Below are 14,459 nucleotides of genomic sequence, written 5' to 3' on the forward strand. Positions count from 1 at the left end.
CTGGTCATGTCAATTCCCAGAGGTTTCTGGACAGACAGACAGGCAACTGGTGCCACTTCCCTGGCTAAGAAAGGTAGAGAAAAATGTGCTTCCCAGTAAAGGCTTCACCCCTGTCCCTGGGGCTATCCCACACTAAGGTCAGGTCTAGTGAAGAGGTGGGGATGTATGGGTGCAAGGAGCCAGAGAAAAAGGGCAGGACTTGGGACCACTGGACTGTCTATACATTTCACCATGGTGGTCAGTGCAGAGAACCTGAGTGGAAGTGCAGGGGCATAGCTTCCCCTACTCAAATCACCAGGCCTTTGTAGCCACTGCCCCTCCCACTGCCTCTGGGCAAGGCTTTCCAGTCCACAGATGATGCCTGCCAGACCTCTTACTGGAGTCCCTGCACACATGACAAGGACTGGGATAGAGCCTGAGGGTACCTCCTGATGATTAACTCTTTCTTGTACCAAGCAGTACCCAGCAGAGCATACTTCCATGGCATTGAAAGACTGTTATGTTCTTGGCACCAAAAATTTACATCCTTTCATTAAATATTCAGGATATCATATTTTTCTTGATGGCTGGCAAATCTAGGCATTGCAAAGCTCAAATGGGATCCAACCTGAGATTTTCCAGTGGTTTGTAATATTTTTGTTATGAGGTTATGAGAGGGAGGGGATAAAGAAAAAATAATAAAATGTTCTGTTCTCAGGAATTTGATATACTGATATAATTATAATGATATAAAATCATAGATCTTAACACTCCACAAAGGCTAACCAGTTCTCCAGAGAACCAATATCATAGGCTGGGAAGCTTGTTTGGTGTGGATAGGGAACGTGAGAAGACAGGAGCGGGCAGGTCCTGCAGGTAGGTCATTCTCTAGGTAACCACCCTTAGGCTGGCACTTCTCATCTGAATTGTCCAGAACACTCCTATCCACTGTTGAACCATGGCCGAGGCCAGCAGTGCAAGCTCCTTGTCCATGATGCCCAAGACAGTCTGTGACAACCTGATGTTTGATGTCCACCTGTACACCTGTCCTGATGTCACCCGCTTCCTTCCATCCTTGTCTTGAACATGACCTCAGGTCTCTGGAACATGGGCTCTCTGCTTTGGTGTCAGTGCCCAGAAAGTTCTCAGGAAGCCAAATTGTGAAAACTTCAGTATATTTTGTCTCCATTCACCTACCCTTCCACACACCACACACATGCATCCTAGCCCACCATCCACTACCTACACTTCTTACACTGCCACCACCCCTGCTTGCCATCTTCTCCTGTTCTTGTGTTCCCCAAAGAAAGTCCACCTGCTCTTCTGTACATCCACTCAGCCCTCAAGTGGCCAACCAGCTATTCTGATGAATAATCTATGTGAACAGAGGCAGGCTAGAAGATTCAGACTCACGTATCCTACTAAAAGTATGTGTCCTAGGACTTCCATGCACCTCGATCATCCTAGGCAACCACCTCCATTCTCCCACACCAGCTCTAACTTCACTTCTCTCTGCCCCCTTGACTTAGTTAGTGCCCATCTCACTTCAGCAAACTAAGTTCTGGGGAACCTTTCTCTAGGACTGCTAATCACTGCTGGACCCTAACTCATGCTTCCTGACCTCAACCGCATTCCCTCTGAGACTTAGGAACCCTTACTGATATCTTTGGGATGTCCCATAGTATTTTCTACTGACTGTTACCTCCTCCTGTGTCTTCAAGCTCAGACTATACTACAACTGCCCTCACCTGTCTCAGGATCCAGCCCTGCCATCCCAGAGATCCATAATATCTCCTTTTTCAGCTTCCCCCACCACCACTCTGTATTTTCTCATCCTCTGCTCACTGTTGGTCTATCTCTGAATTGTACCTCCTTGGCTAAGGTTAAACCTCCCGCTCCTGTCCCTCACCCCACTACCTACTGCCTTCTTCCAGATCTGATTCATCAAGCCCCCCCACTTCAATGTCCAGTCTCTCATGTGCCAACAAATCCATCTCTTCTTTTCTCCTTCAGTCAAAACTCTTGAGTGGTCCACATGTGCCTCCCATCACACCCTGCCATGCCTCAGCACTGTGTAGCCTCACTGACTACTCAATGATCACTCTGAGCCCATTCTCAAGGTCCACTGTTAACACCCAAATCATCAAATCTAGTAAGGTTTTCTCAGTTCCCATCTTCCCTACCCCCTTCTCCACTCAATACTGATAGTGATGGCCTTCTTGCCCTCCATGGCCCTGTGTAGGAAGGCTCTTCTACCTCTCTGACCATTCTGGCTCCACTCGCTCCATTGCATCCCCTTCTTGTCCTTTGAATGTAAGGGCTCCATCTTCAGCCCCTTCATCATTTTTTTTCTCTCTGTTCCCTCTCCCGAATAATTTCATCATTTCCACAGCTTCAAATATCACCTCTAAATGAACTCTAACTCTGCACATATGCTGGGTATCTTCAATTTACCCTCCAAATCCACCCTCTATCCTTCCCACCTAGACAACAGCAAAGGGTTCCCTTGCCCTCTGGCTTCTGTTAAGAAAAGCCCTTCTTCCCTCTCATGCCTGGACTATGGCCTCAGAACTGTACCCCACCTGCAGTCTTAGCACCCCCATCTCAGCCTTTACCCCACTGCCTCCCTAATCTTCTGGAAGAGCAGCTCTGACCACAACACTCCTCACTCAAACACTATCAATGGCCCTCCAATGCCTACCAAATGGGATGCGAGCTCTTCAGCCTGACACAAGGGCTCTCCGCATGTTATCCCTTTCCTGCCACCCCAACCTTCTCTCACTTCTCCCCCTATATAACCTACGCTTTAATCCAATTCAACTCACTCTTCCTTTAAAATCCAATGCATATGCCTTTCAACATATTACTGACTATACCATTCTTTCTGTTGGGAATGTACATCCCTCCTCTCTACCCCATTTATGTCCACCCTTCAAGATTCAGCTTTGTCTTCATCTTTATACATGCTTTCTCCACTTATTCCATCTAATTGTGTCACCCTCCTTCCGTAAACCTGTAAGCCTTTCATCTTTACCTCCCTGTAACATCAAGCATATTCTGCCTTGTATTTTATAGTTGTATCTGTGAACGTGGGTGTGTACCTTACCTCCTACTAGACTATATACTCCCTAAAGGAAGGGACAATTGAGAGCCTGTGATCTTGAAGGTCTCCTTGAATCTAGAGATCCCAAGAGCAAATTGCCTTACAGATAACAGATGCTCATAACTTTCTGTGAACGACCAGCCATCCAAATTCTGGAAAGGGGAAAAAAACAACTTAAAATTATTTTCATCACAATTGGCATGAGACACCCCATTTCAGGGACATTTCACAACTTATCTTAGGAAAAGGCTTCTCATCTCCTGATCTTTCAAACAGCTGGGCATAGGTCAAAATTTCTGCCTATTAAATAACTGAAAAACAGAGCCACAAGATCCTATCCACTGCAGACCAAATATGAGATCTGAGTCACTGTAATCCCCTTGGATTGGAGCTTGGAACCCCAGGCTGACCTGGCCATCCAGACATGACAGCAGAGGTTCTGACCCTGGAGAAACACTACGCAACATTTTAGCTCTGGACGGTGGCCAAAACACACCTGTAAGCATGACCAGGGAGGGGATGTGAAGACAGAGGCTACAAGGGAATTATGTGCTCATAGTTGGATTAAGCCAAGTGTACTGGTCTTCAAAGTGACCTGCACCTTTGTCTTAGCGTACTGACCTCTGCTAATCTGAGAAAGAAACACACACACACACACACACACACACACACACACACACACACACACACATTCATGGCCAGGCTGAACCCACTAATCAGAGAGCTTGGTATGGGGCAAAAAGATGCACGGGCTCAAAGTCTAACATACAATATTTTCCAAAAAAATAAAACTGATGAGTTTTTTTCCTTCCCTAACCAGGCAAGTTGTTCAAATTCTCTGAGTCCACCTTTCTTCATCTGAAAAACTGGGAATACCACCACTGTCCCACGACTTTGATGGATTTTTTTTTTTTTGAAGGGTTAAAGTAGTAGACATGAAAAAGACGTAAAAGGTATTTTAAACAATCAAAATGTAAGGTGATATTATGACTTCTAGGTAAAACAATTACCAAAAACAAAAGCCACCCCAAGATTGGAAAGAAGCGTCCTGATCATTAATTGGGTCATTAGTCCCCAGCACAGATCCATCAAGTGTTAAAAATTTCCCCTTGCTTATCCACTCCCTTCTCTCTTACTCTCCTCCCTCTTTTCCTGATTCTCTCCCCTGTTTCTTTTCCATCATACTTTTTTTCCTCCCTTGTCTAGACTTCAAATGGTGTGAGGCATAGCCAAGAGTCTGAGAACATGGCTTTCCCCCCAGGCAGCTCCAAAGCTGGGAGACAGACACCCCATCAAGCAAGCCACACTGCCCTTCCACCAGGGCAGATGCACAGCAGCCACTGAGGAGGACGCGGCCCAACCACACAGCAGGGGGAGCGATGCTCTCCCAGGTCCTTATGGTTGTCAGACTGGATCCCGCTCTCCGCAGGCGTGGGTGCCCCTGGACTAGACAGACAGGCAGACGGAGAGACGGAAACAGACAGACTAAATAGCTTTGTCTTGCCAAACACCCATTTCCTGTCAAGTCACAAAGCCCAGTCGGCACAGAGGTAAACGCTGAACTAGATCTAGAAAACTTCATTATTTTTTTGGAATGGAGGCAGCATCAAAAGACAGCTGCTAAATTGTTAAACACACAATTAGAGTCAAATTTCTGATATAGGCACTGGGAGCCCAGAGAAAATACTAGATTCTCATTACTGACACAATGGAACTTCCTAATACTATACTCTCCTCTGTACAAGATTCAAACTTGGGGAGCCACACAAGGAAATGGGCTCTGAGAGCTAAAAAGTCATAATTCAGACCCAGCAATTTCACTCCTAGGTATATACACAGAAGTGAAAACGAGGATTCAAGCAGACACGTGTATCCCAAGGTCCACAGCAGCATTATGAGCCAGAGTGTATTCACAACCCAAGTGTCCATCCACGGATGAAACAATAAATAAAATGAGGTATATACTCGCAATGGAATATTATTCCGTCATGAAAAGGAAGGAATTCTGACACCCACTATTTCACTGAGTGAAAACACACTCAGTGAAATAAGCCAGGCACAAAAGGCCAAATACTGTATGATTCCACTTAAATGAAATATCTACAATAGGCACATTCATTGAGATAGAAAGTAGATCAGATGTTACCAGAGTCTGGGGAGAGGGAGGAATGGGAGCTATTGCTTCGTGGTTACGGAGTTGCTGTTTAGAGTGACAAAAAAGTTTGGAAGTAAGTAGCGGCCATGTTGTACAACGCTGTAAATTAATGCCACTGAATTGTAATAGTTGAGAATGGTTAAAATGGCAAATTCTGTTACCACAATAAAAAAAAATCGTAAAGGTCATCATTCACATCTTCGACTATCAATAGAGGGGACTTGTAGACTTAGCTTTCGTGAGACAGTTAAAAGAAATAAATCTTAAAACCATTCTTTCCATAACTGAAAGTGCTTAATCTCACCTCCAAATGACACCCAAGTCCCTAACTTATCTTGTGCTTCCTTTTAACTGAATCATCTATCATACAGATTGTCACGACATACCTAGCTCTGAAATGCGTGAGATGTGCTGCCAATAGCTAGACTACACAGATGAGCTCCAATTATAGAATTATTATTGTTCACAATAATGCATGAAAAATCCATAGAGACAGAAAGGAAACGCATGATAGTCGGGGCTGAAGGGAGGGGGAAATGGAGAATGACGGCCAGTGGGTGGGGGTTTCTCTCTGGAGTGATGAAATGTGCAGGAATGACACTGTGGTGACGACTGCATGACTCTGTAAAAATACTAAACACCACTGAGTTGTATGCTTTAAAGAGTGAATTCGATGGCATGTGAATTATAGCTCCACAAAGATGTTATTTAAAAATAAACAAACAAACAAACAAATAAATGCATGAAGTCCAGGGAGCTCAGCTTACAAGGGCGGTCCCCTGAACTCAGAATCTTGTCTGAGGATGGAGACTGTCTATTTTCCAGGAAGGAATTACCAAGAATGGGTGGTGAGGTCAGGCCATGCCAAGGAGTGGTCATCCCAAAGCCAAGACTGACTAGTCCAGGTCTTCCACTAAGGTCTACAGAGGGAGCTGAAGAACCAAAGAGCACCCAGGCAGAAACCATGGGCACAAACGAATAGCTAGAGAATGGGACTGTGAGGAGGGGCATGCTGAGGGACCCCACAACGGTCCTCCCCAAAGAGGAACAAGTGTTCAGCTGCTTATCCACTCCACACAACCAACAAAAGCTGGAGTTTCCACAGAGCAAATCCAGGCAAATTTCCATGAGGCTAGCCCAAAGTAGTTTTTCCCAAAATGGATGGATAGTGAGTTCTTCTTTCTCCTCTTCCCCATATGGAGAAAGAAAGAACAAATGCTCTGAAAGTCTAACAGACCTGGATTTAATTCCCAGCTCCAATACTGTCTGGGTGATCTCGGCCACAATACACAAGATCCTTGGTCCTCGGTTTCCTCATCTGAAAAATGTCAGTACCTGCCCCACAGGACTGACAGAAGGACAAAATGATACTCAGCTCATGAAGCCCAAAGAACATTGCTGGAGACACACCAGGCATTAAGTGGTAGTTATCACTCCTGCCCCATCCTAAAAATAGAAAAAGGAAGGAGTTATATTTCAATATAACTAATTTTTTAAAATAAAAATGAAAGTATGATGACTCCACAGATCATAGGACCTGAGGCTGGGAAGGGACACAATGTGGGGAACAAGGTGCAAACTTAAATACAAATTTTCCAGCACACTTTTTAATGATGAGATTATTTCTGCTTTAGGAAACTAAAATCTAATCTGTCACTTAAGATGTGAAATTAAAGCCCTTTCTTATTGTGATGTGTCTCAATGCTGTATTGAACTGTTGCCTCTCTTTATCTATAAACCTCCAACACCTCTACTATATTAAAAATATTTAGTTCATTTTTTTTTTTCCAAAGCCAAGGTTTACATTTGAAGCAAAGTTTTATTTTCTAGGCAGTCTGTCCTTCTGCACTGAGGAGTTGTATTTAGGTTTGGGGAATTCATGCCAGAAAGCAAGGGGATGTTTGTTTGCCCAGGTGGTGTCCTTCCTGCTCTCAGGGGCCCTATTACCAGATATTTGGACCATCAAAGGACTTCCGACCAGTTTGGCTTTGGACCTTAGGCTGAAGGCAGGGAGCCTTGTGCCGTGAGTGGGAGAAGATGAAGGAGGGACAGGTGGACAGCTGCTGGGCCTAAGGAAGCCCTGTGTCCCCGGGGCCTGACCCTCTGGTGGGAAACAGCAGTCCAGATGGTCCCCCAGGCCTGGCATTCTACTGGCCTCACATTGGTCGACAGTTGTGAAGAACGCCACAATACCAGGCCTATCGGGACTGATTTTTCACTTCCTTGATTATTCTGGTATCAGCCAGACCACCTCGGACTCTGTTTCTTTTTGTTTTACATTTCCATCCTTGAACTTCTGAATTATGTCAGCCATCCAACAGCATCTACAAAGTTGTCTGAAACACTTTGAAAGTTGTTTCATGGCCCTGCTTTTTCAAACCCTAGTGGTCTGCCTTCTGATGAGAATGATTGATATCCACACAGTGATTTACACTCATTCTCCCATACGGAGCCTCACCGCTACCCTGTGACGCTGACTGGCTAAGGATTCTTATCTCCATTTTAGAGATGAACAAATGTAAGGCTTGATTCCTCCAAAACTCTCAGAGAAAAAGAACAAGTCAAAGAATGTGACCCGGTCACTTCTCTAGCTGTAGCCTTATTTATCTTTATTTATTTTTCTTACTTTTGCTAACTAACATCTTTGAAAGGTTTCAGCCCAACATGGATTATTTCGGAAGGACACAATGTAAATGACTGAACATGACACAATGGTCACAAAGTAAACACAGCTTAATTGAGTAATCAAGCCAACGTTTCTGCCCACAAGCTATATGCGGAGAACATTCATTTACTGTCTGGATTTTGGCGTGGTTCTCTAAAGGACAGGACACAAGATTATTTCATTTTCTTTTCAGCTAGGTTCAAGCGGGCAATGCCGAGAGCGTATCCAAGCGGATTAAAAGAACCCCCCTCATGAATATTTCATGAGATTATCACAACACTATATTCTGAAAGGGTGGTTTCCTCCAGGGATCTCAAAGGCCACATCTCTAAGGGTGAGTCTAGCCCATGCCTCCGTCTTAGAGCTAGAAACCAAGTCAGCCTCAAAAGCCTTCCCGTTTTCCATGTATTTGAGCATCAAACAAGGCAGCCAACAAGCGCTTCAAGGACGATGGGAACGACAGAGGCAGGTCCTAGATGAACTCCTTTCTTAGGCTGATTTTAAACCCTTGCTCCTTATTTAAATGTCTCCTGGGAAGAGGGATGGGGTGAGGGGCGGGGGTCCTAGGAGACCGACCCCGACAAGGAAGCATGGAGAAGCCTTTGTTCTTTCAACTCAGGTGGAGTCCACAGCAGCCTGTCCTCTGGCCAGCTGCAACCCACATGTGCCCTGGTCTCTACCCTGCAGTTAATGTGTGTCCCTGGCCTGGCCAACCGCAAAGCTGGCTGGTCCACAAAGAACTGCCGACAGTTCGCCAAGGGGAGTCCTACAGCACAGCCTCACCTCTCACCACCCTGCTCCCTCTCAGGGGCTGAAATGAGCCTAGAGTGGGACAGAAGGGGAGCAAGCAAATAAAAACAGCTCGGAGCTATATCTGTCTGCAGACAGCATAGTGATCTGAATTTTGCCGGACCTCCTGGTGGACGTGTATGAACTTTTACTTTACGGTCCGAGCAATTATTTTTAAACCTTTCCAATGATAGATACCTCCACCCCACCCCCACTCTGCTTCCACATCCCTCATCTCAGCAATGATTTTAAGCCAGTACAAAGGTGGGACTGGAGAGAGGATAAGAAGAGGGTGAAAGGTTTAGTAAGCAAAATTTTTCCAGAAACACTAAGCAATGCCCTCATACGGGGTTTAACACATACGAAATGTGGTCATGAGAAAGCAGGAGCAAAAAGAGCCTGAAGATCTTGCTCTCTGTCACATCACTGCCTGAGTGACTGACTCTTTAGGAGCCTCTGTTTTCTCAACTGGAAACAGAGTTTGTCCTAAGGTTCCTTAAACTGCTCTGATCCTAGAAAGTAAATTCCCAAAGAGACATTACATTTATTCTATGTCTGTTTGACAAGTGCTTCAAAGTTCATGAATCTAGAACCACCCTCTCCCCACCCTTTGTCTCTCTCACGCAAGCAAGCACAAGCGTGCGTGCCGCACACGCGCGCGCGCACACACACACACACACACAAACCAGGTGCCAGAAGATGTTTTTAAGTGAACATGTTACGGACAGCAATGGTTTGGTGGGGTTCTTGGAAGGGGAGGAACTGAAGGGTCCTGGCTTCTTGCCAGTCAACCCACCCTTTCCTCATCCTCTGCTCCAAGCCAGATTTACTATTCCTTTCATTCCCTTGGTCTCTGGGGAAGTAAAGGCCTATTTCAATCTCTCTTCAACTCCTGAGCTCCAGGCCCAAACTGTTCTCCTTATGTCCCTTAAATCACCACTTGAATTTAATTTAATTTCTGCAAGTAGTAACCGTGTTCCCCAAATTCCCACCGCCCCCCCCGAACCCCCCCCCCAGTCATCTGGGCCTCTTCCTGCATTCTTCTCCCACCAGCCTGGCTCCCTGAAGCTCCCAGCCATTTCACAGCTCTGCTTCTTTAGGAGGCCCTCCAGGGCTTTCACCCACACAGAGCACAGCCTAGAATGGCAGCGAGGCTCTCAGGGGTCCCAAGGCTCCTGGGAACCTGAAACTCCACTCCAGTTCCCTTCTTGCGGCGAGCAGCTGCTTCCAAGGGCCCCTGACCATAGAGGGAAAGGAGCAAGGGCTGCTGCAGCGTTCCAGGCCTGCATCTCCATTGGGTCAGTAAGCCCTCGTCTTGAACACCTAGGCACCCCATCTGGGAATTAAGACACATAGAAGACCTCTCCCGTAGTACCAGGACTTTACGTTCAAACAATCACATTCACTGCTTCAGCCCTCCATTTTGCTTTCTCTGCCATGGGTTCAGTTAGTCTACGGGCCTGGCTTTGAAACGGCACTGCAAATCATTCCATTTTCCCAGGGGGATCCTGTCACTTTTACTTGTTTTATACAGTATCCAACCTTGAGGTACATGTAAACAGGTGTTTACTAAATTATTTTAATAATGACAGCCATGGCTTGGAGTGTTGTTTCATTATCAGAATGTTTAGCACTCGTGTTGCTAAATATTTAGCACCTGATATTTTGCAAAACAATTCCCATGCCTTTTTTGTCATCAGTCTTCTGCTCTCCTCCAGTGCCCAACATTAACGGAGGCAACAGTGAGGATGGGATCTCAAAACAGACTAAATCAGCATGATTATTTTACTAATTTGTCTTGTTGTTAAGTCTTCAGGTGTCTCCCCAAACAATCTATCTGCTTTCTTTAGTCCGTGTCGGAAAATAAAATTGTCTCCTGCTTTTGAATGCTGAGCATTGGTTTCAGAGTCCGGCAAGGAGGCATGGGGATGACACGGACTGACCTGTCACTACCTGGTGAGGCAGCAGGAATTACTGAAAAGGAAGAAGACCCTATGGGGCACTCATTCACCCCTTCTAAACACCATGGCAAGGGTTTCTCAGACCTCAGAGAGTTTGCCACAACAACTAAGAAAGCCAAGTGAAGGAAGGGCTGGAAAACATCACTGAAAATTAGAACAAATCTCAGTTACTGCCTAACCTGGGTCTCGGGAGCTTTTCTGCCATTACCCAGCAGGAGCCCAGCCAGACTCATAAACAGAAATCAGCTGTGAAGTGTACCCAGTTGTTTTTGTGTTTTTTTCCCTAATAAAGTTAGGAAAATGTCTTCTTGCCTTTGAGCCTGCAAGCTTTGTAACCCTATAGGTTAGGGTTTCCAAATCCCAAATTTCTGGTCACCTCATGCTCCACTGGGCTTGGGAACCCCTGGCCCCTCTGGTTACTAAACCATCCATGGTAAATCAGGGAGAAAATTAATATACGGCCATAACAAGTTCGACTAATCGCCCAAAAGGCTCCCTCAAGGCTCAGTAGGATGCCGTCTGTGCAAGAAGTAAACAGAAGTCTGAGGTAAGAGTGTGCAAGAGTGGGAGAAATCCAAAGTGGGTTTGCATTACCAGAGAGTGGCAAGGTCCCTGAGGGACTCAGTCACCCTGGGGGTCCTCTGGTGTGTGTGGTGGCATGGGAATACGCACTGGTCTTTGGGGTTCTCTGCACTGGGACAGGTGTGGGCATAATCAGAGTCACAGCACACAAGAAATTCTCCAAAACCTCCCAATAGCTTTCTTCACCAAACCTAATGGGAGTGCCCCTTTCCTGACTCCTAAGCCCTGGAGCGCCACCTACTGGGAGAGGTAGAAAGCACATCCACTTTAGGTCTTCCTGAGTCTTGCATTCATTCGTTCAGGCGGGCAGGCATTCATACAGTCATGTATTAGGGGCCTGGAATGAGCGGGAACCAGTGCTAGAAGTGAGGACACAAAGATCAGCAGGGCTTCGAAATCCTCATTCAGCGTGCTTCAGTATAAGTCCAAGGTCTTATATACATAGAAGAACCCACCTAGAGCAGTTTTAAGTCAAAGAAAAAATTGCAGTAAGAGTTCAAGTCATCACCAAGACTCTGAGAGATGGTTGAAGGGGCTAATGGCTCACCATTTCATTTGCAAACTACTATACCTAGAACATCTACCAGTAGAGAACAATTGTCCACTTCACATGAGGTAGAAATGTCCAAACAGTTTCAGGGGACTGCATTACCAATATTCCTCTCCACAACTTGCTGAGTCCCCAAAGTGCATTAATCTTTTGTGTAATCTAAAATATATTTTCCTTATTCAGTGTGTGTGTGTGTATGCACATGTGCACAGACTTAAATACTTTTAGTGTGTGCTCTATAGAAATAATGAATAATTGGTTCTTGTAATATAGTCTATTATGTATTATTCTGATACACTGGAAAGTATCAGAGCAATACTAGGAATGATATTTAGAGCCTCAAAAGCCCTTTTCCTCCAGTTTCCTCCATGCAGTATCCAGAAAAAGAGAAGCTAATGTCACATTTTCTAAAGCCTGAACAAGCTGAGGTGCAAGTGACACTGTTCTATGACCATTTGTAAAGAGAGTTAACTGTGATCACTATTATTATTACTTTATTTTGATGATTACTATTCTGCTGTATTGCTAAGTAGCTAAAAGAAAAGCACAGTGTGTCTTCCACTCCCAGAACACATGTTTCTCCCCTCTGCCTTGTCTCCAGCAGATAAGGGACATTCTGATGTTTTATTTGCTAAATGGTTGACTATTAAGAAACTCATTTGCTAGCTGGAGCCTGCAATGGAAAATCAGCCCAGAAAAGTAGGAGGTTGGCGTGGGACCAGAGCAGATAGGGCACTAGAGGTAAGACAAGGCCCACATGAGCCACTCCCAGCCTGAAACCCAGGGTCAAAAGCCAGTCCTTCAGTGAACCTTCAGACTATTCCAGTGCACTGATCACGGGTCTCCATACCCCAACCCTCAACACACACACACACACACACACACCACCACCACCACCACCACCACCACCACCCTCAACACACACACACACACACACACACACCACCACCACCACCACCACCACCACCACCACCACCACCACCACCACCACCACCACCACCACCAAAAAGCTGGGGAGAAAGGGCCAATGCATTCAGTGCCTTCAAATCTGTCAGGAAGAGAAGAATGTAAAGCCCTGCACTGGCAACTTTTTCGGTTCTCCACTCTTTGGTTCGTCACCATCACTGATCTGAGGTAATCATTTGGCTTCTCTTCTCTCTCTCTCTCCTGAAACTCTAACCCCCAATTACGTTTCATCACCCCTTCGGTTATTAAACCACCCCAACCCCTTCCTTGTAAATATTCGTGCTTTTCCAGGTCTGCCTTCCATACCTCCATCACCCTCTTTCTCTCCTCCCTGAAAAAAACCCTGGGCAATGCCAGTGACTGAGGACAGGGGAATGGGCAATGGAGGGGAGACAGGGATCCTGGTGCTCTTTCACCTGAGCACCGCATCCAGGAATGGAGGCAAAATTGCTCCTGTGAATTATATAATCACTGCAGCTTCAAGGGAGAGAACTGGAATTCAGGTTGCCATAGTGTTTGTTGGCATGTTGCTGGAAAGGCAGAGCTCCTGGCCACGGCTCACTCGCTCCTGTCCCTCCATTTTTCTCACAAACCTCTCCAGGGTCAGTGTTCCTACTTTTAATGTCTGCTCCCTGCATTTCTGTGGGGCTGGGGGGGGGAATGACAGGGGACAAAGGGGCAAAAAAAAGGAAAGGGGCTAAGAGGGGTTTCTCCCGCACTAAGAGGGGACCTGGCAAACTACTGAAGATTATCCTTATGTGAATAATAATTCTTGCCACGGCATACTGCCATTGTTAGTGACAGTAAGGACAATACTACTGAGCTCTCCTCTTCGAGGCTGCTCAGGCTGAGTTGAGAACCTGGAGGGGAGACATCCATCCCCACTCTTCACAAATATCACCCTTTCCTTTGTGTCTCTTATCCTCAACCTCCTAACGCATCCACTGCTCCATCTGCTAGGAAGGGGACCGGAGGAACAGGTGACAGATGGGGTCATGGCATAGAGAAATCCAGGGACAGAAGCTGCCCTTATGACAAAGCCCTGGCTCACCCTAGAACCCATGGCCCTTGACAAAATTCTCTCTACCGAGGGGTCAAAATCCCCACACTGCCACCCCAGCTGGAAAGCAGAGGGACAGCTAGCCCCCAAATCAGTTTCAGGATGGACAGAGACCAGGCAGGTAGCTCTAAAGGACATGGGATCTGTCCCCAAATGGTGGAGATGGGAGCAGAAGGAGGAGGAGGCTGGAAAGAAGAGACAAGGAGGCAACCCCTCCACCAGGCTGGGGTCCTCAGAGAATCACTTAAAGTACCCCACGAAGTAACAGCACTAACAGCGACAGGTATTCAGAAGGACGCAATTGAAAGGGAGTGTAAACAGGGAGGCTTGGGAAACTGGGAGAGAAAAAGGGAAGACTACACCCAAAAGAGGCAGAGAAAGCCATGGAGACAAGACAGAGATGAAGCTGGAGGCTGCCACACTCCAGCAAGACCATCCCTCCACACTCCATCATAACCTGAGCTGCTGAGCAGTGCCAAAACATAATAACTTGTTAATATGAGGGGAGGGGGGGAGGGAGAAAGTTTCCAAGAAGTGGGGAGTTACCTGAAAGCCTTTCCCCCTCACTGCGGGGAGCTGGTGACACTTGATGCCCAGGATGGAGATGCTGGGAAAACACTGGGCAACAGTGTGGAGTCCTGTGAGCTCG

The 14,459-nt window shown here is 46.2% G+C and overlaps 1 protein-coding gene across 14 annotated transcripts in view; it reads right to left on the reverse strand.

The window, feature by feature from the left end:
- The window catches only part of CACNA1C (calcium voltage-gated channel subunit alpha1 C), a 720,546-nt gene that overhangs the window by 626,971 nt on the left and 79,116 nt on the right, over window positions 1-14,459 (reverse strand). The window lies entirely within an intron of this gene.

The sequence above is a fragment of the Eumetopias jubatus genome, unplaced genomic scaffold (assembly GCF_037043125.1).
Source record: "Eumetopias jubatus isolate StellerSeaLion01/CBP00866 unplaced genomic scaffold, mEumJub1_p1.0 scaffold_8, whole genome shotgun sequence".
Classification (NCBI taxonomy): domain Eukaryota; kingdom Metazoa; phylum Chordata; class Mammalia; order Carnivora; family Otariidae; genus Eumetopias; species Eumetopias jubatus.